This window comes from Oncorhynchus mykiss, chromosome 25, assembly GCF_057628025.1.
Source record: "Oncorhynchus mykiss isolate SJ-2025 chromosome 25, ASM5762802v1, whole genome shotgun sequence".
Lineage (NCBI taxonomy): Eukaryota > Metazoa > Chordata > Actinopteri > Salmoniformes > Salmonidae > Oncorhynchus > Oncorhynchus mykiss.
The window spans coordinates 31,722,971-31,747,645 of NC_143046.1; the positions used below are offsets into that span (position 1 = coordinate 31,722,971).

At 42.4% G+C, this 24,675-nt stretch overlaps 1 long non-coding RNA gene across 1 annotated transcript in view; it reads right to left on the reverse strand.

Moving 5' to 3' along the window:
- LOC149971787 (uncharacterized) overlaps window positions 1–24,675 on the reverse strand; it is a 547,180-nt gene that overhangs the window by 101,323 nt on the left and 421,182 nt on the right. The gene's annotated exons all lie outside the window — the stretch shown is intronic.

A 24,675-nucleotide genomic window follows, 5' to 3' on the forward strand; every position in this document is an offset into this window, starting at 1 on the left:
TGTGCAGAGTCTCTCTGTCTCTGTCTCCCTCTCTCTCTCTCTCTCTCTCTGTGTCTCTCTCTCTCTCTCTGTGTGTGTCTCTCTCTCTCTGTGTCTCTCTCTCTCTCTCTCTGTCTGTGTGTGTGTCTCTCTCTCTCTTACTCTCTCTCTTTGTATGTGTGTGTGTGTGTGTGTGTGTGTGTGTGTGTGTGTGTGTGTGTTTGTTTGCATGTTCACTGGCATAATTTAAGCCTCAAATACGCTGGGCAGAATAGCTCTATTACTACAGATGATTCACACCAGGGTTACTCAAGCTGTGAAGCCAACAGATACCCTTTCCATTGAGACAAACACACACACACTGTTGCCAGGATATTGGCTGTGTACCAGAGGCTAATGTTCTCACACATACATGTGAGTGAGCACTACCAGAGTCCTGGCTAGCAGCCTAGAGTGTAGACAGGAAGAGAGCATCCCAACGCTACTGCACACGACCAGGAACACTGCCCAACAGAGAGAGAGAGGGAAAGAGAGAGGGAGAGAGAAGGAGGGGGAGAGGAATTAGGTCATTACCCGCAATTATCAAAATCCAAATTCTATAACCACTTAAAAGGAAACAAAGCCATCACCTACATAGAGATTAACCCGGAGAAGAGTCTCCTAAGCAAGTTGGTCCTGGGGCTCTGTTCACAGACACAAACAGGCCCCACAGAGCCCTAGTACAGCAACACAATTACACCCAACTAAATCATGAGAAAACAAAAAGATAATTACTTGACACATTGGAAAGAATTAACAAAAAACAGAGCAAACTAGAATGCCATTTGGCCCTAAACAGAGAGTACACAGTGGCAGAATACCTGACCACTGTGACTGACCCAAACTCTGACTATGTACAGACTCAGTGAGCATAGCCTTGCTGTTGAGAAAGGCCACCGTAGGCAGACCTGGCTCTCAAGAGAAGACAGGCTATCTGCTCACTGCCCACAAAATGAGGTGGAAACTGAGCTCCACTTACTTCCTAACCTCCTGCCAAATGCATGACCATATTAGAGACACAGACCCACAAAGAATTTCAAAACAAACCCAATTTTGATATACTCTCATATCTATTGGGTGAAATACCACAGTGTGCCATCACAGCAGCAAGATTTGTGACATGTTACCTCAAGAAAAGGGCAACCAGTGAAGGACAAACACTATTGTAAATACAACCCATATTTATGTTTATTTATTTTGCCTTTGGTTGTATCATTATTTGCACATCCTTACAACACTGTATATAGACATAATGACATTTAAAATGTCTTTATTCTACTGGAACTTCTGTGAGTGTAATGTTTACTGTTCATTTTTATTGTATATTGTTTAGAACTTTTCTTTATTATCTACTTCACTTGCTTTGGCAATGTTAACATATGTTTCCCATGCCAATAAAGCCCTTGAATTTAATTGAAAGAGAGAGAGAGCGAGAGAGAGAGAGAGAGACAGAGCGAGAGAGAGATACAGAGACAGACAGAGAGAAACAGAGAGAGAGAGAGAGAGAGACAGAGAGACAGAGAGACAGAGAGATAGAAACAGAGTCAGACAGAAATAGAGACAGGGAGAGACAGAGAGATAGTGTGTTAATTCCCATCTCGCTAAGCACTTACTTGCATATTGTGCATTACATTGAGTTGCACCAGCCTAGAAACATATGGCTAGATCATGTTGACACATGAACTGATTTAATTCACTTCAAATCTCCCTCCCGTTGGCTAGCCTGTATCTCCTATTCTCCCCCCCCCCCCCCCCCCCCCCATGTTCTACTTTAGGATTCTTGGCTGAGTTTCCAGCTGTATGGTTCTTCTTCCTCCTTCTCATCTTCCTCTTCCTCTCTTCTGTATGCTGCTCAGCACGGTCTCTGAGTCTGTCTGACCTTTCCTTCAGCTGAGCAGCACACACACGCATATACACACACACACGCATACACACACGCACACGTAAACACACACACACATACACACGTAAACACACACACACACACACACACACACACACACACACACACTCTCTCTCTCTTTCTTTGTCATTGTCTACTGACTGCATTGCACCGCTTCCTCTGCATTTTACTAAAATGGCACAAGGGGGCGATATAGTTCAATGTAACAGTCTTGTCCTCAGACTGAGCGGGAGTTAGTAATATGAGGGACTAAACCTTCAAATCTGAGTCACTCTATCCACACAGACGATCTCCACCTCTCTCTGTTGCAGGGAGGAATAAGGAATGTAAACATTGTTCCTTCTGGTTGAATCCAAGACCCTGTCCTATTGGATTACCGACTTCTTTGGAATGTTGATGTTACTATGCAAGAACTACAATTGTAGGTTTTTCTATGCAAACAAAATGGATTCCTCTCTCCTTTTTCATTAAAGGGCTAGTTCGCCCAAATTACAAAATAACATTTTGGTTTCCTTACCCTGTAAGCAATCTATGGACTCCTGAAGTATCTTTAAAAAAAAGATTGTGTAACTCAATTAAGTTACTTATAGAGGATTTGGACATAAAGTGAACCAACTGAACCATTGACTTGCATTGGATTGTGCCCATAATGCCAAAAAGTTTGTATTTGAAACAGTAAATCAGGTAAACAAAACAAAAGCATGGATTGCTGTCATAACTTGTCCATAGTAGACTGCTAACAGGACACCAATATGTAATTTTGAAATTTGGCCAAACTATCCCTTTAAGTGGATGATATAAACTGATATGTATGAAACAAACCATAGTGTGGACAACAGACCACACATACTGTAGGAACCACTGAGACCACAGTGAAACCCAAAGCGTTAAAGAGATGCTTTGTAGTGGGCAGGCAGATTCCTTCCGGTCACTGTCCTAACAGACAGAGAGAAATGGGGCAGTAGGCTGCTGACAGGATATGGAAAGAGAGAGCGAGAGAAAGAACTAGAGAGAAAGAGAGAGAGAGAGAGAAAAATAATAATATACAGTACAGCAGGTGATCTCTAACAGGAAGTGACGTGTTTACTGTGGGGTCAAAGGTTAGAATGTGTGGGGGGGTTAGAATATGGGGTTATAGGTTTTTTAGAAGCTCTACCGGAGGGAGGGAGTGTGACTCAGCCCCCTTACACAGAGAGTGAGGGGGTCTACTGGCCAAGTATGACTAATCGTGCTAACCGAATGTGGGGAATGAAAGGGGTGTGTGTGGGAAGGGGTTGGAGAAAGCAGTCCTGAAGGCTTGTGGGTCACTTTCATTAAAAGAGCATGATGCCTTCAGGTGGTAGGGTTCCACCTACTCTCTAGATTTTGTGTGCAGGATTCCTCTCTCTGTGTGAGGGGAGGTTGAAATTAGAGACATGTACTTGCGTGTGTCGTGATGGACGGTTACAGTTGTTTTTGCAGTAATGCTGTTAATATAACGTTCTGTGCATGCTTGCATGAGTGTGTGTGTGTGTGTATGTGTGTGTGTGTGTGTGTGTGTGTGTGTGTGTGTGTGTGTGTATGTGTGTGTGTGTGTGTGTGTGTGTGTGTGTGTGTGTGTGTGTGTGTGTGTGTGTGTGTGTGTGTGTGTGTGTGTGCGTGTGTGTGTGAGCAGGGGTGGGGGTTAAAGGAAAAGGCCTGTGGTGTTTTACTGTCACTGTGGCAGAGTGACAGTCGTTGTGACTCACCTGACTAGTAGTGAACTCACAGTGTACAAGGAGAGAACCGCCCACGTCCACTCTGACAGATCCTCTAATTATAACAGAGGACTGCGCAGCTGGCCTCAGGTCCCTTTATGGGTTAATCATTGATGTATGAAGACACACCGACACTAACACACCCACACACACGTACTACCAGGCACTATAAACTAAATGCATTGTCATAAGGCTTTAATCAGAACACCGTGACTTTAGTTCATGTTCTGATATAACGCCAATTCACTTTCACTTTCAGAGTACAATCAAATAACTTAATTTTCTACAGCTTACTGTACGTCTGCTCTAGTGTACGGAACTAAAGGAATCATTATGTTGCGTGCATTGTGCCAGTCAGACAGCCTGCTGTTAAAAGGTCTGTGGAGTGCCTTAAAGGGCATTGGCAGCAACAACACACACACATTATCATCTCAAATGCCCTTGTTCTGTGGCATTACCATGTGGCTACCCTGACATGGCATTAACATGTGGCTACCCTGTCATGGCATTACCATAAGGCTACCCTGTCATGGCAGTACCATGTAGCTACCCTGTCATGGCAGTACCATGTGGCTACCCTGTCATGATATTACCATAAGGCTACCCTGTCATGGCATTACTATGTGGCTACCCTGTCATAGCATTACCATAAGGCTACCCTGTCATGGCATTACCATGTGGCTACCCTGTCATGGCATTACCATAAGGCTACCCTGTCATGGCATTACCATGTGGCTACCCTGTCATGGCATTACCATAAGGCTACCCTGTCATGGCATTACCATAAGGCTACCCTGTCATGGCAGTACCATGTGGCTACCCTGTCATGGCAGTACCATAAGGCTACCCTGTCATGGCAGTACCATGTGGCTACCCTGTCATAGCATTACCATAAGTCTACCCTGTCATGGCATTACCATAAGGCTACCCTGTCATGGCATTACCATAAGGCTACCCTGTCATGGCAGTACCATGTAGCTACCCTGTCATGGCAGTACCATGTGGCTACCCTGTCATGATATTACCATAAAGCTACCCTGTCATGGCATTACTATGTGGCTACCCTGTCATAGCATTACCATAAGGCTACCCTGTCATGGCATTACCATGTGGCTACCCTGTCATGGCATTACCATAAGGCTACCCTGTCATGGCATTACCATGTGGCTACCCTGTCATGGCATTACCATAAGGCTACCCTGTCATGGCAGTACCATAAGGCTACCCTGTCATGGCAGTACCATGTGGCTACCCTGTCATGGCAGTACCATAAGGCTACCCTGTCATGGCAGTACCATGTGGCTACCCTGTCATGATATTACCATAAGGCTACCCTGTCATGGCATTACCATAAGGCTACCCTGTCATGGCATTACCATGTGGCTACCCTGTCATGGCATTACCATAAGGCTACACTGTCATGGCATTACCATAAGGCTACCCTGTCATGGCAGTACCATGTGGCTACCCTGTCATGGCAGTACCATAAGGCTACCCTGTCATGGCAGTACCATGTGGCTACCCTGTCATGATATTACCATAAGGCTACCCTGTCATGGCATTACCATGTGGCTACCCTGTCATAGCATTACCATAAGTCTACCCTGTCATGGCATTACCATAAGGCTGCCCTGTCATGGCAGTACCATGTGGCTACCCTGTCATGGCAGTACCATGTGGCTACCCTTTCATAGCAATACCTTGCAGCTACCCTGTGTGGAGCGACAGTGTAACATTTTTCTTCCGCTGAAGGAGAGGAGGACCAAAATGCAACGTGTTTAGTGTTCAATATCTTTAATATATACGAAAAAACGAGAACACTACAAAATACAAAACAACAAAAGTGAAAACCGAAACAGTCCTAACTGAGAACCAATCTAGGCAACCATAGACATACAAACTACCTAGAAAGGATACAGCCCCATAAACATAAAAAACCCCTAGACCAGACAAACACAAATCCCCCATGTCACACCCTGACCGAACCAAAATAATAAAGAAAACAAAGATAAATAAGGCCAGGGCGTGACAGACAGGTACTTCCTGATGTGAATTAAGTTTTGGAACACCACTGGTTGTTGCCTTGCAAAAGAGGTGATTCATTTTTTTATTAGACTCAAACTCTGTGTTTCATTGGCTGGCTGTTCTAGAGGATGATTCACTGTTGCCATAGTGTCACTCCTTTGACGGGAGAAGAGGAGCGGACAAGAGAGAAGAGAGAAGAGAGGAGAGGGGAGAAGGGGACAGGAGAGAGAGGAAAGGAGATGAAGAGAGGAGAGAATGTTATAATTAGAGGATCTGTCAAGCATGGTGGATATGGGCTGTTCTGTCCTTGTACACTGTGTCATCGACAGGGCTCACATTGACGGGCTGTAGTGGAGTGGGCCGAGAGCTTCAAGTTCCTAGGTGTCCACATCACTAAGGAGCTATAACACACCAACACAGTCATGAAATGGGCACGACAACGCCTCTTCCCCCTCAGGAGGCTGAAAAGATGTGGCATGGGTCCTCAGATCCTCTAAGTTCTACAGAGCATCTTGACTGGCTGCATCACCACTTGGTATGGCAACTGCTTGGCATCCGACCGCAAGGCGCTACAGAGGGAGGTGCGTACAGCCTAGCTCCCTGCCATTCAGGACCTCTATACCAGGCGGTGCCAGAGGAAGGCCCTAAAAATGGTCAAAGACTCCAGCCACCCTAGTCACAGCAGCTACCGCACAGCAAGTCTGGAACCAACAGGAACCTGAACAGTTTCTACCCCAAGCCGTAAGACTGCTAAATAGTTAGTTAATTAGTTAACCAAATAGCTACCCGGAATATCTGCATTAACCCTTTTTGCACAATGTTTTTTGACTCATCACATACGGTGCTGTTGCTGTTTATTATCTATCACTATATTCCTAGTTATATGTACATATATACCTCAATTACCTAGTACCCCTGCACATCGACTCGGTACGGGTACCCTGTGTATATAGCCAAGTTATTATCGTTACTCATTGTGTATTTATTATTACTTGTATTATTACGTGTTTAACTTTTCTATTATTTCTCTATTTTCTTTCACTCTACATTGTTGGGAAGGACCTGTGAGTAAACATTTCACTATTAGTGTACACCTGTTGTTTACGAAGCATGTGACAAATACAATTTGATTTGATTTGAGAGAGGAGATAGGAAAAGAGGAGAGGACAAGAGAGAAGAAGAGAGAAGAGAGAAGAGAAGGGGAGAGGAGAAGAGAGTGGAGAAGAGGACATGAGAGGAGAGAAGAGTGGAGTAGAGGAAAAGAGAGGAGAGAAGAAGAGAGAGGAGAAGAGAGTGAGGAGAGGACAAGAGAGTAGAGGAGAGGAGAGGAGAGGAGAGGAGAGGAGAGGAGAGGAGAGGAGAGGAGAGGAGAGGAGAGGAGAGGAGAGGAGAGGAGACGATGCACGACACACAAGACTGTTCCACAGTCCAGCTCATCTGGCAAAATCATTCTTTTTTTTTTACTTCTTCAGGCTAGGGTCTATTTTTCTCCACTTCCTGTCTGACTGATGTGCCCAAAGTACATCCTGCCTGTTACTCAGGCCCAGAAGCCAGGATATGCATATAATTGGTACCATTGAAGTTTGTAGAAATTTTAAGATAATGTATGAGACTATAACACAATTGATATGGTAGGAGAAAATCCAAAGAAAAACCAACTGAAGTTTTATTTTTGAGAGAGCCCATGCTCTTGCAATGGAAAGCATAGGTGCATATGCAATTCCAGCTCCCAGATTGCAATTCCTATGGCTTCCACTAGATGTCAACAGTCGTTGCTCAAGGTTTCAGGCTTGTTTCTTCCCAAACGAGAAAGAATTTTGAGTTTTAGTACCGGGAGTCAGAGTTGCAAATCTGTCTGTGGGTACGTGACCTGCTAATTTTGCTTTCCTATTAAACATACTTTTTTCTGTATGAAATATTATAGTTTATTTACATTTTAGGGTACCTGAGAGTAAATAGAAACAGTTTAGCGGTAGCTTTTTGAATTCCTTTCTAAGCATGTTGAACGAGTGGATTAGTCAATCGATGGCGCCAACTAAACAGACTTTTTGGGATATAGAGAAGGATTTTATCTAACAAAATGACCATACATGTTGTAGCTGGGACCCTTTGGATTGCAAATCAGAGGAAGATTTTCAAAAAGTAAGTGAATATTTAATCACTATTTGTGATTTTATGAAGCCTGTGCCGGTGGAAAAATATGTTGATGTGGGGCGCCATCCTCAAACAATCGCATGGCATGCTTTCGCTGTAAAGCCTATTGTAAATCGGACAATGCAGTCAGATGAACAAGAATGTAAGCTTTTAACCAATATAAGACACTTGCATGTACCTAAATGTTTAATATCCATAATTGTTATGATTATTAATTTGAATTGCACGCCCTCCAATTTCACCGGATGTTGTCGACAGGTGTCCCGCTGGCGCCTAGCCCTTAATGACTAAACACTGAAAGGAAAAAAAAGGCACATGCTATTACTTAATTAGGACCTGAAACACCTCCAAGAAAACAATACAAAACATACACACATGAACACAAGCAGGAACACACACACACACACACACACACACACACACACACACACACACACACACACACACACACACACACACACACACTGACCTACAGACTTGGCCTGTTTTGACATGTCAGTGTGGTTTAGGCTCAGGCTACCTGTTATTACAGGCCAGAGTGTGTTCCCCATTGTGTGTGTGTGTGTGCGAGTGTGTGCTTGAATGTGAGTGTGCTTGAATGTGTGCGTATATGTGTTTGTGCCCCTGTTCGCTTCCAGGCTTCCTACTCTATTTAAAGGGTGCTTGCTTTTTTTATGAAGGTCATTTTAACCAGCCATAGAACACTGTGCACTTCTGTACGCTGTTCCAATAAGATCATCTAGGATCGGGATCATTCAGAATTACAGTTTGTCTTCATTGTGTCCCACCATGACATCACAAACTGCAACTGTTGCCATAGAACCCGTCAAGTCCTTGCAACCATCAAGGCAACTTGATGAAAGCATGAGCCAATAATAAGTGGGAGTTTTAAACATGAAAGTCAATACAATCCCAGTGGATAATGTACGCATTAGCAGTGAATGTCTGAATTAAAAACTGCTGTATGAGAAATTGTGCTAAAAGTATATTTTCTGCAAGACGATCTGCACGCATGCACGCACATCGAAACCCACTCAGAGTTTTTCTGAAGACAAAAACAGAGACAATGCATGGGGAAATTGATCTGGTGGGTGAATGTATTTCAAGTTCTTAGAGGACTCCCTGCCTTGCTATATAGAAAGTTGCTTCTCACCATTGATTTGTGACGCCAGCATGTGTCCTGTTTAACACAATAATAATGGGAAAAAGCTGCTATGACACCTGGGAACGAGAATAGCCTCCAAATGATGAGGTGTGGAATGTGGTGGATATTCACTCTGCTGCTATTGGTGACCCGTTTCAGGAAACTAGGCGTATGTTGCAAGTCACGACTTCACAGGAGAGCCTTTTGAATTTTTTATTATTTTTTTAATCAAAATGTGTTTTTTTTTGGCAGAAATGCCTTCTGGAACATGTCAACTTTCATGTGCCTTAATACAAAACTTGTATGCCATCTGTAAATACGAATACAATTGTTAAATTACAGGCCTTGTTGGTTAAGCCACAGAAAAAGGAGGAAAACTTCCCACTAGCCATGAATGGATGAGATAATGAGTGGGCTGGACATGCCAAGAGAGGAGTTCGGATTGATCTGCCATATAGAAGGCTTCTATTTGAGCTGGTCAGTCTGTGTTGGTAATTCTGTCGAACACAGCTTTTTTAAATGTATCTTGTAGTGGAGCTGCATAAGTGTTGCTCTCCACTTTCTGGAGGATCGAGTTTTGAAATCAGTGGAATTAGTGTATGATAACTAAAGAGATGGAAAAAAACACCTGTCTCCAGATTACATCTTCAATCTAAGGGAAACCGTGGCATGGCATCTGTGACAGGGAGATGTGTCCATCATGCATGATGATGATAGCTAATGGTAAGATAGCTAACGCTAGACTATTACACATTTCTAATTTTGACAGAAAGGGATTTCATTTCAAGCTAAAGTGTACTGTTAGCTAGCTAGCTAGCTAGCTAGTGTTAGCTGGCTGGCTCCCTAGCTAACGTTACGTGTATGACGTTATTATTCGTATCCCAGAGCCATTTGCTTTGCTAGTTAGAGCCTAATGTTAGCTAGCTAACATTGAACCTGGTTGGTTAGCTCCCAGCAGATTCATGCAGGGTAGTAACGGTATGATTTGGCACTTCATTGTTGTTTAGGTTGCTAACGTTAGCTGGCTGGGTCGTTAGCTAACGTTACATGACTTTTGTGATCTTACACGTTGTTCACCTCACCTTAACGTTAGCAGGCTGGCTCCTTAGCTGACGTTACTATTCGTATCCCAGAGCCGTTTGATTTGCTAATTAGAGCCTAATGTTAGTTAGCTAACGTTTGATCTCATTGGTTAGCTGCCAGCAGATTCAAGCACAGTAGTAATGATGATGATTTGTCACTATGTTCATTGTTGTTTAACTAACTAACGTTAGCTGGCTGGCTTGTTAGCTAACGTGGCCCAACGTGTGTGATCTTACACGTTGTGTACCTAGTTAGGTTTATTGTTTAGCTCGCTATCTAGATGTCTTAAGCTAAAGTATACAACACCCGTTGAATATGGCCTGTGTCAGTAAACGTCGGCAAAATAGCACAATGAAATTGTTGCCAACAGATCTGGTTAGGTTATTTTCATGTTATCCAGAGGTAAGCAAATCATTGGTCAGAGCACCAAGTGTGCGCTCTGAACACTCCGAGAGCAAAACAAGATGGGGGGTGTTAAAGCTTAAGAGGGTGAGAACGATGCTGAGTACACAAAGAAGAGCTCTTCACTAGATACCAAAACATTCAAAGGCCATTTTCTCAAAAGTGAGTTTACAAGTTGATCAACTTTCAAAGCAGAATTACTTTCCCATTGTTCCTCAAATGCAGTGTATGATATATCATTTTCTAGGTCTGAGTCTCTACATTTATCCAATGTAAAAAAAAAATTGCTACATCCTACACCCATAGGTTAAGGCTGCCCCTACACCCATAGGTTCAGACCGCCCCTACACCCATAGCTTTAGAACACCCAACGCCCATAAGTTCAGACCGCCCATACACCCATAGCTTTAGAACACCCAACGCCCATAGGTTCAGGCTGCCCCTACACCCATAGGTTCAGACCGCCCCTACACCTATAGCTTTAGAACACCCATACACCCATAGGTTCAGACCGCCCATACACCCATAGCTTTAGAACACCCTACACCCATAGGTTCAGACCGCCCCTACACCCATAGGTGATTTGTTTGCATTGATTACATTCTGGATATACAGGTGTACGTTATTATAGCTGACTCGTCTGGAGCACACACACACACAGTCTTGCGCAGTTAACCTTGTGGGGACATACAATTCAGTCCTATTCAAAATCCTATTTTCCCTAACCCCTAACCCTAACCTGTACCCTTACCCTTACCCTAACCTTAACCCAAAAACCTAACCTTAACCCAAAAACCTAACCTTAACCTTAACCCTAACTGTAAACCTAACCCTAACTCCTAACTCTAGCTCCTAACTGTAAACCTAAGCCCAACTCCTAACCCTAACTCCTAACCCTAACTCCTAACCCTAACTCCTAACCCTAGCTCCTAACTGTAAACCTAAGCCTAACTCCTAACCCTAACTCCTAACCCTAACTCCTAACCCTAGCTCCTAACTGTAACCTTAAACATAAGTCTAAGAGTATTTCTAACCTTAACCCTAAACCTCCTAGAAATAGCATTTGACCTTGTGGGGACGAACAAAATGTCTAAAGTTGGTCAACTTTCTTTGTTTACTATTCTTGTGGGGACCTCTGGTCCGAGCTTCTGTTTTAATAACCAGCGTTGAGCACAGGCACACACACACACACACACACACACACACACACACACACACACACACACACACACACACACACACACACACACACACACACACACACACACACACACACACAGAGAAAATGTATCTTCCCCACAACCCCCCCTGCATCTCACTCTCTGGTGGTCAAGCTGTGTGTTCTGTCCCCTGTTCTGTCCTGTAGCGTTACTGCGGCTTCACTGCCCCCCTAGACGTCTTTGTGTTGGTCCCTTGTGAGAGTGGCCTGTTGTGTGTCTCTGACATCTTAATGGCCATTGTTGGACTGAGTTTGAGTCTTATTAAAGCGAACAGGAGTCACCAGTCCAGTCCATCTCTGTAGTCCTGGTTAGAGGTTCAGACCATGGTTGCGTGATCTGATGACAAGGTATGACTAAGGTAGGCCGTCACTGACTATAAAAATCATAAAAAAATAAGAGGTTGGAGTGAAGGGACAAAACTGTAAACATGTCCATGGACCTTCAAAAATCTCTCTTTGTCTCTGTCTATCTTTCTTTCTCTCTCTCCCGTCTCTTTCTCTTCCGCCATCTCCCTCCATCACGAACACAAACACATACACACACGAACACTGAGTCAGTGTAGAAGCCCTATCTTATTGCAGTCCTTGTCGCAGGAGTATGGTGCTCTGCATACAAGTATCACCAAGAATAACAGCTTTCTCTTGTAGAGCACACAGAGATAAAGGCTTTCATAGAGAAATATGTTTTACCCCCACTACAGTCACTACACCTTTACAGCCTTCAAAGTGACCTTCTGCGATCTTCTGTGACCTGGCTGATGTAGCAATGCGTGTGATTGGGTTTGTGGTGTGCTGTGTAGGCCTGTGCAAAGGCCTTTGATGGGTAGGTGCTCATGGTTGTCTGCTCCTCTTGTAGCAAAATTCTCCATTATAATTTTTTTGGGGGGGCATAGACCTTAATTTATTTTCTGCAAAATCAAACTCACTGATCACACATTTTAGGCTAAGCAAGCTAATGTTACCACTACAGGGGTAGCGAAATGCTGATCATTGTGAATGTACCTAGCTAGCTAGATAAAACAGCTGGCTCACTAGTATTTCCTTGATTTGAATTTGTTCTGCTGCAGACAAACAACCGGACTACACGTGCCCCTATCCTGTCGCTGAGCGTGACACGACACACGCTAGCAACTCCAAAGCCATTTATCGTATTCATTTCAAACGCAATTCGTTGCATTTAAAGCTACAATAGAGAAACGAGTTTCAAAACAAAAAGTAATTAAAGAAAATACCACCAATCAGAATGGTTATTTTTTTAACAAGAGGTGTTCCAGCACCACTAGAGACCTATCTGTGCACGTGCCTGGTGTAGGGTATTGTAGGTGTGTGTGTGTGTGTTTGTGTGTGTATCAGTGTTTGTTTGTGTGAGTATTTCTGAGCTGAGGCCGGGAGTTTGTAAGGGCTCATCTCGGATAGTCACCTTCCACATCCAGGATGATCCTCTGAATCCTGCTCCTCCGGTCGGTCGGGATCATTTCAAAGCTGCGTCTGAGTGGCCCAAATACCTCCCACACCACCGGTTACGCTGCTGCAAAGCACCTTACAGAGAGGGAGGGAAGATGGCCAGGCCAGTGTACAATATACTGTATCAAGGCAAGAAAGAAACCATTAAAGTCTAATCTAATTTTCCTTTCTGTTTATATGTATGAATTCTGCCTAAATATACATTTCATAGATACACTTAGCATGTATAAAGTTGTTTTGTTGCCCTGGGGTGCCAGAGACACAGTGAAGCATCAGCTTCCCTTTCCTCTCACAGCCTCATCAACCTCCCCTAAAAACTTGTGGGAAGGATTTAACAAACACCACTAATCATGTCATGTCTGTGTGTGATCGTAGCAACTCTTCCTATAATGGGACAACTTACTGTACTGTAATGTACATGCCATGAGTGGAGAGATAGATTATGGTATTTTTCATTATTTCTGAGAGGTAGGTCAGACTATAGTACTTACATTGGACTTACATTCCACTGATCATTACTGAAAAACAGAGAGAGGGGAAGGAGAGGGTGAAAGAGAGACATTGATGTGGAGAAATTGAAGGAGGGAGAGATGTGTGTATATCCTCACCTCAAATGAAGCACAACAGCCCCAGGAGTCAGAATAATATGCAGAATCAAATAAAAAAGTGTGTGTGAGAGAGAGGGAGAGAGAGAGAGAGAGAGAGAGAGAGAGAGAGAGAGAGAGAGAGAGAGAGATGGAGAGGGCCCCTCAGATTCTCAGCTATAAGTTGAATACAACTACAAGTGTATGATCACAGTCTGAGTTGTTATAAGGTTCTCAACTACTGTGTGAATCTCTTTTTTCTGTTTTCACACATATCTTCTTTGATTTCTGAACCAATTACATTTTGGGGAGAATGTGGAACTGTGCTGTAGAGCCGGAGAAGAAAGGAGAACAGCTATTGGGCAAATATTGAAATGCTCACGACATCAGATGAAAAAGTTGATCAAACGTTCTTGATGAGAGAGGGAGGCAGGTTTCGGCTGTGCTGTTTTTGGAGGAATTGAATTCAAGTTCAATCAGCCACACAAATGAATTCCTATTTTCATGCTGTTGCTTTAGAGTTTGATTGCCACAGAGAGAAAGCACCCGACTTGTTTAAAATCTGGAACCAGCACGAAATGAAAAGTGAAACAAGAAACATCTGTAGAGAGCTCAAGTTAAAGAACGAAACAAACAGTCTCCCACGCAATGTATGTTGATGGTCAACATGGTCTTTGAAACCATGAAACACATCAAGCCTAGGAATGTCTTACTACCAGGTATATGGGTTTAACTTTGACTTGTGAACATGTACAGGGAGGGGTTTTCAAGATAAATCAAGTTTATGTTTGACCATGTTACCAGGGTTTCTTGGTTTTCAGTGATGACAACAGAAATCTCAGGTAAACTCTTATTGACCAACTTCTTATGGGCTAGGCATCCCGCTAGCGGGACAACTTCCGGTGAAACTGCAGGGCGAGTAATTAAAATAAATAATCATAAAAATTATGGTTATTAAACATTTAGGTACATACAAGTGTCTTATATCGTTTGAAAGCTTAAATTCTTGTTAACTTCTTGGTACACCCATCCCGTAAGCGGGATCATTTTTGTCAACATCCGTTGAATTGCAGAGCGCCAAATTCAAATTAAATTACAAAAAATATTTAATTTTCATGAAATCACAAGTGCAATACAGCAAAACACAGCTTAGCTTGTTGTTAATCCACCTAGCGTGTCAGATTTCAAAAAAGCTTTACAGCCAAAGCTATCCAAGCATTTGTTAGGACATCTCTCTCAGTCGACAAAACATTACAAACAGCTAGCAGCAAAGTAGATTGGTCACGATGTCACGTTCTGACCTGTATTTCCTTTTTTTTGTATTTACTTAGTATGGTCAGGGCGTGAGTTGGGTGGGCAGTCTATGTTTGTTTTTCTATGTTTTGGGTTATTTCTATGTTTTGGCCTAGTATGGTTCTCAATCAGAGGCAGGTGTCATTAGTTGTCTCTGATTGAGAATTATACTTAGGTAGCCTGGGTTTCATTGTGTGTTGGTGGGTGATTGTTCCTGTCTCTGTGTTTTGCACCAGACAGGGCTGTTTTTGGTTTTCCACGTTTGTTGTTTTGTAGTGTTCGTGTTTATCCTTTTTGTTATTAAACATGAATCAATATAATCATGCTGCTTTTTGGTCCGCCTCTACTTCACCACAAGAAGACCGTTACACACGAAAGTCAGAAAAGCAATAAAATGAATCGCTTACCTTTGATGATCTTCGGATGTTTGCACTCAAGAGACTCCCAGTTACACAATAAATGTTCCTTTTGTTCGATAAAGATTATTTTTATATCCAAAAACCTCCATTTGTTTGGCGCGTTTTGTTCAGAAATCCAAAAATTCTAAATAGTATCCGTAAAGTTCGTAGAAACATGTCAAACGTTTTTTATAATCAATCCACAGGTTGTTTTCCAATAAATAATCGATAATATTTCAACCGGACCGTACCTTTTTCAATAGGAGAGAGAGAGAAAATGTCTGCTCCAAGCTGCTCCAAACTCTGCTGTACCCAGCCATCCACTGACGCGATGTGATCGTTCTCGCTCATTTTTCAGAATAAAAGCCTGAATCTATGTCTAAAGACTGATCACACCATGTGGAAGCCATAGTAAAAGGAATCTGGTTGAAATCCCTTTAAATGGAGGGAAGGCATGCAATGGAACAGGGAGATTCATTTCTCTTAGGCACTTCCTGGTTGGATTTTCCTCAGGTTTTCGCCTGCAATATCAGTTCTGTTATACTCACAGACAATATGTTGACAGTTTCAGAAACTTTAGAGTGCTTTCTATCCTAATCTGACAATTATATGCATATTCTAGATTCTGGGCCTGAGAAATAGGCAGTTTCATTTGGGTACATTTTTCATCCAAACATCAAAATACTGCCCCCTATACTTAACAGGTCAATCTAACTGCACAGTCCGATTTACAGTAGGCTTTACAGCGAAAACAATCGCATGGCATGCTTGAGGACGGAGCCCCACATAAATACATTTTCCCACAGGTTCATGAATTCACAAATAGCAATTAAAAATGAACTTACTTTTTAAAAATCTTACTCTGATTTGTCATCCAAAGGGTTCCAGCTATAACATGTAGTGTCGTTTTGTTAGATGAAATCCTTCTTTATATGCCAAAAAGTCCATTTAGTTGGCACCATTGACTTGAGTAATCCACTTGTTCAACCTGCAGAGAAAGGAATCCAAAAATCTACACCTAAACTTTGTTTAAACAAATCAAAATACGATTCTATTTAATCCTCAGGTACCCTAAAATGTAATTAAAGTATAATATTTCATACAGAAAGAGGTATGTTTAATAGGAAAGCAATATTAGCAGGTGTGCGTCCTCATCATCACGCGCACAAACACGGATTTCCTAGCTCGTGTTGTTGAACTAAAACATATATTTCTTACTTGATATTCAAGTTACAAGCCTGAAACCTTGAACAAAGACTGTTGACATCTAATGGAAGCCATAGGAATTGAATTCTGGGAGCTGGATTTGGATATTCCCCTATACTTGCCATTGTAAGAAGATGGGCTCTCAAAAAAAAAAGAATTGGGGTTGGTTTTTCTTTGGATTTTCTCCTACCATATCTATTGTGTTATAGTCTCATACAGGCTTCTGGGCCTGAGTAACAGGCAGTTTACTTTGGGAACGTCAGTCAGGCGGAAATTCAGCAAAAAGGACCCTAGCCCTAACAAAAAACAGAACCTCACAACATCAGTGGAATATCAATGTAAAATACTGTATGCATCTCATACACAGCAAACCCTTCCAAAAACAAAGCAAAACCCCCCAAAAATGAGATTTGGATGCGTGATCTGATGGCAGAGTATGACAAAACAGATGTGGATGCCTGGGAACGTCTTCTAAACAGCTGTGAGCGCCACAGACTGTGAGAAGGGAACCCGAATTTCAGACTGCTTTTGACTCCTGCTTCACCCAGGGTTGAATTCCAGTTGGCCACCTCTTTACACTGAGGAGGCCAAATGCCTGGGAACGTCTTCTAATGTCAACAGAGGTGGGAGGAGGACAAGAAAGCTAAAGCCTAGATACTGTTTATAAACACAGAAATATACACACACACACTCATACGTTAAAATATTCAAAATTCAAAAGGCACTCGCACATCTGAGCTACAGTATCTTTTTTGCAGGTGCATGGTAACAGTTGAATGAAATGAGAAAAAATAAGAAACCTGAACACTGCTCTTTAATAAGCTTAGAAACCTATTGCGCATCTCCACTGCTTTTTCTAGATAGTCCTCTGTGGAGTGGCATATATAGAGCACAGTCTGAAAAACAGACATTTGTTTTTACTAGGCAAGTCAGTTAAGAACAAAATCTTATTTTCAACGACGGCCTAGGAAAAGTGGGTTAACTGCCTTGTTCAGGGGCAGAATGACAGACTTTGCTTGTCAGCTCGGGGATTCGATCTTACAACACTTTTGGTTACTAGTTTAACACGCTAACCACTAGGCTACCTGCCACCCTGCTGTGTCTTGGAAGTCCTCTTTTTAATGGCTCACGTGCTGACCACACCATTCGCGTTGCAAGATAAATGTACACATACATGTTATTCAATCATTGCACCCACACGGCTCGTACGGTCTGCGTGGCCAGGCATTAAAATAGAAGTTGGTTTTATTTGTGACACTTAACGCGCTGCAAGTCCTGCCTCTCAAATCTCCTAATTGGTTTTGAGAAGCATATACCCACGTGGGTGATTGAAAGATGAACTGACATCTACACTCCAGTAGGTTGTAGTAATGCACCATGAAGTTGGTTGCCACCCGCCATATGAAGTCCAAAGAAGAAAGGGAAGCTTGTAGGAAGGAGGAGAGATGACGAGAAACTAATTCGGTTGACCGTTTTATCTGTGGACTAATTATCAGAGTAGAGGACCTTGTGCATTTCAGGTAAAATAACAACCCAATGTTTAAATCCCAGGACAAATTAGCTAGCACCAGCAAGCTAGCTAGCTAAATTGCCATAAATGTTTATGTTTTTCGACCTATCCCTAAATTAATATAATTGATTTAGAGTTTGTTTTGATATTTAAACGTGCGTGTTCTGGTGTGGTGAAAAAAATCAAGTGAGTGAGTTGTTCCCCTGCAATAGAGTTTTTCTGTCCGTTTCTTTTCTATACAGAGTTGTAAACAGGGTTCCATTTGATTTTTGAATCCACATGTCGAGGTAATGAACACATTTAGTGTCACATTCAATAGTGAGTTTGAGATTGGGGTCAATGTCATTGAGTAATGCCATAAAGTCTGACAGCTCTTCTCCCGTTCCTCCCCATATGCAAAAATGTAGTCAATATATCGATAGCACTTTAGGACTTTATTCAAACATGGATTTTAGTTTTCATTATTAACAAAACCTTCTTCAAAAAGACCCACATGAAGGTTAGTATAGCTCGGAGCGAATGTGGAGCCCATCGATGTTCCATTCGTTTGGAGGTAGTATTCATCATCAAACCTCAAATAGTTACACGTCAAAACATATTCAGCCAGCTCTAGAATAAAGTTTGTTGGTGGGAATTCGCTAGTATCTCTGTCTCCCTAATAGTGAGCTAGGTCTACCAGCCGCCTGTATGGGTAATGCTGGTAAATAGACTCTCAACATCTAATGTGACCAAAATACAGTCTGTTAATCCCATTATTGGTGAGATCTTGTTTTAGAAGTCCACAGATTATTTTACATGTGATGGCAATGCTAGAGCCATTGTCGAACTTCGTAGACTCTTTTATTACATCTCATGTATTCCTGCCACCGCTGGTCTGCCTGGACAATTGCCTTGTTGTGTTTTAGGTTTGTGTAATTTCGCCAAAATGTACAGGCATGGACGTGCAGCAAAGGTCTTTTGAGTTTTGAGATAAGTTTTGAGATAAGGTTGTTTATTGATAGGGCTCCAGATTCGAGCATATATCCCTCTGGAACACCTGTGTGGGATTAACACTCAGTCTAAAACAGCCACAGCATCCCCCTTGTCTGAAGGTTTGATAACCAAAGATGAATCTTTCATCAGTTCATTCATGTTAACATTAAGTTTGTTTTATTCACTGCTTTATTCACTTCATTTATTCACTGCTTTAGCACACTCTGGAAACCCGGATGTCCTAGCCGTGTCTGAATCCTGGCTTAGGAAGGCCAGGATAGGAATTTCCATCCCTAACTATAACATTTTCCAACTAGATAGAAATGCAAAAGGGGGCGGAGTTGCAATCTACTGCAGAAATAGCCTGCAGAGTTCTGTCATACTATCCAGGTGTGTGCCCCAAAAATTTGAGCTTCTACTTTTCAAAATCTACCTTTCCAGAAACAAGTCTCTCACCGTTGCAGTTTGCTATAGACCAATCTCAATCACACAATGAACCTCAATGAACCTACCAGGTACAACACCAAATCTGTATAGATGGGCATCCTCATATTTACCACCATTACCCATCCTAACCAATCTGCCCTCCAAATACACCTCTGCTGTCTTCAAACAGGATCACAGCGATCACTGCCTCATTGCCTGCGTTCGTAATGGGTCTGCGGTCAAACGCCCACCCCTCATCACTGTCAAACGCTCCCTAAAACATTTCAGCGAGCAGGCCTTTCTATTCGGCCTGGCCCGGGTATCCTGGAAGGATATTGACCTCATTTCCTCACCATCTTAAATAAGCATTCCCCATTCAAAAAATGTGGAACCAGGAACAGTTAAAGCCCTTGGTTCACTTCAGACCTGACTGCCCTTGACCAGCACAAAAACATCCTGTGGTGTACTGCATTTGCATCAAATAGCCCCCGCCGTGATATGCAACTTTTCAGGGAAGTTAGGAACCAATTTACACAGGCAGTTTGGAAAGCCAAGGCTAGCTTTTTCAAACAGATCCTGTAGCACAAACTCCAAAAAGTTCTGGGACACTGTAAAGTCCATGGAGAATAAGAGCCCATCCTCCCAGCTGCCCACTGCACTGAGGCTAGGAAACACTGTCATCACCACGATAATTGAGAATTTCAATGATCATTATTCTACGGCTGGTCATGCTTTCCACCTAGCTACCCCTACCCCGGTCAACAGCCCTGTACCCCCTGCAGCAACTTGCCCAAGCCTCCCCATTTCTACTTCACCCAAATCCAATCAGCTGGGCTAGACAATCTGGACCCTCTCTTTCTAAAAAAATTTTCCTAAATTGTAGCAACCCCAAAGATTGGAAAGCTGCCGTGGTCATCCCCCTCTTCAAAGGGGGAGACACTCTAGACCCAAACTGCCACCTATATCTATCCTACCCTGCCTTTCTAAGGTTTTCGAAAGCCAAGTTAACAAACAGATCACCGACCATTTCGAATCCTACTGTACCTTCTCCGCTATGCAATCTGGGTTCCGAGCTGGTCATAGGTGCACCTCAGCCACGCTCAAGTTCCTAAATGATATCATAACCGCCATCGATAAGAGACAATACTGTGCAGCCGTCTTCATCGACCTGGCCAAGGCTTTCGACTCTGTCAATCACCACATTCTTATCGGCTGACTCAACAGCCTTGGTTTCTCGAATGACTGCCTCGACTGGTTCACCAACTACTTCTCAGATAGAGTTCAGTGTGTCAAATCGTAGTGCCTGTTATCCGGAACTCTGGCAGTCTCTATGGGGGTGCCACAGGGTTCAATTCTCGGGCCGACTCTTTTCCCTGTATACATCAATGATGTCACTCTTGCTGCTGGTGATTCTCTGATCCACTTCTACGCAGACGACACCATTCTGTATACTTCTGGCCCGTCTTTGGACACTGTGTTAACTAACCTCCAAACGAGCTTCAAAGCCATACAACTCTCCTTCCATGGCCTCCAACTGCTCTTAAATGCAAGTAAAACTAAATGCATGCTCTTCAACCGATCGCTGCCCGCACCTGCCCGCCCGTCCAGCATCACTACTCTAGACGGTTCTGACTTAGAATATGTGGACAACTACAAATACGTAGTTGTCTGGTTAACCTGTAAACTCTCCTTCCAGACTCACATTTAGCATCAATCCAAAATTAAATCTAGAATTGGCTTCCTATTTCACAACAAAACATCCTTCTCTCATGCTGCCAAACATACCCTCGTAACACTGATGGAGTCTAGGTACAAAAATGAAAAAAAAAAAAGATGGACGAAATGAAGCTGAGTATTGAAAAAGGAATGAATAGTAAAGTTGACAGCTTACATGCATCTTTGGAGAAAGCCATTCAGGATAATCATACAGCTTTGCTGACTCAATCCGAGAATAATAACAAGCAGCTACAAGACCGCATAGCTCTTGAAGTGTGACGTCTGAAGTCCTGTCTAGAATTCCTAGAATCTTGGAGAATAGGCGCTGCCAGAACAACAAAGTTCGACCCAGATGTGTCTATCATAGTGGCAGGACTGCCAGCTGATGAGAACGAGGATCTAATCTCCAAAGTGAACCAGTTGATATCGGTAGGCTTCGAGGTGATTGCAGAGGTGATTGCAGTTGAGAGGATGAGGGAAATAGATAAAGGTCCCAGGGTTTGGAAGGTGGATTGTTATTCCATGGAGGAGAAAGTGGCTTTGTTAAGGAAAAAACAAAAGCTGCGAGACCATCCTGATTATAACAAAGTATTCCTTCGATCAGCCAAGGCTCACATCGATCGTCTTATAGAACTGAACTTCAAGATGCAGCTGAGAGAAATACCAGGAGGAAAGGACGATTTTGTCACGTAAAGCAGACGGGTCATGAAACGAGATCAACCAGAAGGACAACAGCAGACGGGCCATGAAACGAGATCAACCAGAAGGACAACAGCAGACGGCCATGAAACGAGATCAACCAGAAGGACAACAGCAGACGGGTCATGAAACGAGATCAACCAGAAGGACAACAGCAGACGGGCCATGAAACGAGATCAACCAGAAGGACACAGCGGACAAGTACATGGGGTGGACAGACGTACTACATACTGAGGGGCTTCCCATCCCTTTCAAGATTCGATTTCAATAGCGCATTGGAATGTTAACAGATGGAATACATTTAACAATAAATTACGCATAATACTAAAATCCTTAAACCCAGACATTATCTCAATAAATTAAACTCATTTGCGTCGGCAAAAAACTATTGATATTGAAGGGTATGTATGGTATGGACACCACAGAAAAACTCATGTGAAAGCCCCCAGGGGCTCTGAGGGAGTGGGAATATGTGTAAAGTCTGATATGATGAAAGCATATCAAATTGAAATGATCGATACAGCCATAGAAGGAATTATTGGTTTGTGCTTTGAACATAGGGAGTCATATTATTGTTTTGTTGTGTTTTCATGCTATTTGTCACCTGAACAATCCACATGGGGTAGAGATGCATCCTCCTTTGATAGTCATTTGTTAAGCCAAGTGTACCAATATACAGATACAGATGCTATTTACATATGTGGGGATCTTAATAACAGTGGAATTGGGAGGTTAGATGACTATATAAATTATATTAATGACATTCCATTATGTGTTGCTTTGGATAACTTTGTTAGTCATCATGGGGAAACCCTATTAGAATTCCTTCGGGACTCTAAAATGTGTATCATTAATGGAAGGATATGCCCCTTCAGTGAAAACTTTACATCCACATCTGGCAAATGAAAAGCTGTGGTGGACTATATAGTTACCCTTCACAACTGTCTCAAAACTTTGTTGAAATGTAAGGTGTTATCTCCTTCACAGATGGTTGAAGAATGCAGATGTTTTGACTTAATTGGAGAAAAAAAGTAGACTTCCTGATCATTCTCTTTTATTTACAATATTTTCTGTTGGCCACAAACTTTCTCAACCAGGTATTGCTGTGCATCACACGGGGTAAAAGACACATAGGCCTAAATGTAAGAAAATAAATGTGCCAAATTACTTTCTATGTTCTGAAATGGCATGTAGAGCTCTGATGGAACTCATCGAAACTCTGGAAAGATGCCAAGAAACAACATTTGATTTAGACGTGTGGTATGAAACATTTTGTGATATTATATATTCTGAACTGGGAAAAATGGGAATAAAGAATTCACTCCCAAATCCAGGAAGGTTTACAAGCCGAACAAACCTTATTGGAATGATGAGTTAAGGGATCTATGGTCAGTAATGTGTTAGGCTGAGTACGTATTTATACAGTGTAAAGATGGGAATACAAGAGAACATTTTAGGAAGGAATTTAAGAAAAACAGCATGTGTTTGAGAAAAGACTATGTCTATTTAAATGGAGATATCAGAGAGGGCAGTTATTACACCTTGAGGAGATGCAGACAAGACAACCTCAACAGTTTTGGAGCCAAATAAACAAGTTAGGACCAAAACGACATAAGAAAATTCCAAAGGAAGTCAGGGAAGAGCAGGGGGGGCTGAACTCTGATATTACACAGGTACTTAAGGAGTGGAAGAAGGGGTTTGCTAGTTTGTTCTCAGGTAACGAAAATGTTGCATATTTTGAGGAATAATTTTAGAAAGACATACGTTCACTGAGAACTGAACTGGAAAATACAATGTTAGAACCCTCTTAGAAATGTAACCCGTATTTAAATGAGGAGCTGTCTGTGGCAGAAGTTAAGAAGGTGATTGACGCTGCAAAAAATGGGAAAGTGTTTGGCATTGATGAGCTGCCTAATGAGGTTTTAAAATCCCCTAAATTAATTGACGTCCTAAATTATTTGCTCCAAATGTGTTTTGAGTACAGCACACTGCCATCCAATTGGTATGAGTCTATAGTGAATCCCATTCCCAAATCTTCAAAAAATGACCCGAGAGTGCCTCTGAACTATACAGGCACAAGTTTATTAAGTACGGTTTATAAATTATATTCATCCATCCTCAACAAAAGGCTAATTACATTTTTGGAGGACCAAAACTTTCTGGTGGAAGAACAAAATAAATTGTGAATCCAGGGCCTGGATTTACCAGAGACCTCAATCTCACACAAATTATCAAGGAACCTACCAGGTTCCTACAACCCTAAATCCCTAACCATGGGCACCCTCTTAGATATCATTCTGACCAACTTGCCCTCTAAATACACCTCTGCTGTCTTCAACCAGGATCTCAGCGATCACTGCCTCATTGCCTGCATCCGTAATGGGTCTGCTGTCACACGACCACCCCTTATCACTGTAAAACTAAAACACTTCAGCAAGCAGGCCTTTCTAATCGACCTGGCCTGGGTATCCTGGAAGGATATTGACCTCATCCCGTCAGTAGAGGATGCCTGGTTGCTCTTTAAAAGTGTGTTCCTCACCATCTTAAATAAGCATGCCCCATTCAAAAAATGTAGAACTAAGAATAGAAATAGCCCTTGGTTCACCCCAAACTTGACTGCCCTTGACCAGCACAAAAACATACTGTGGCATTTTGTATTAGCATTGGATATGCAACTTTTCAGGGAAGTCAGGAACCAATATACACAGGCAGTTAGGAAAGCT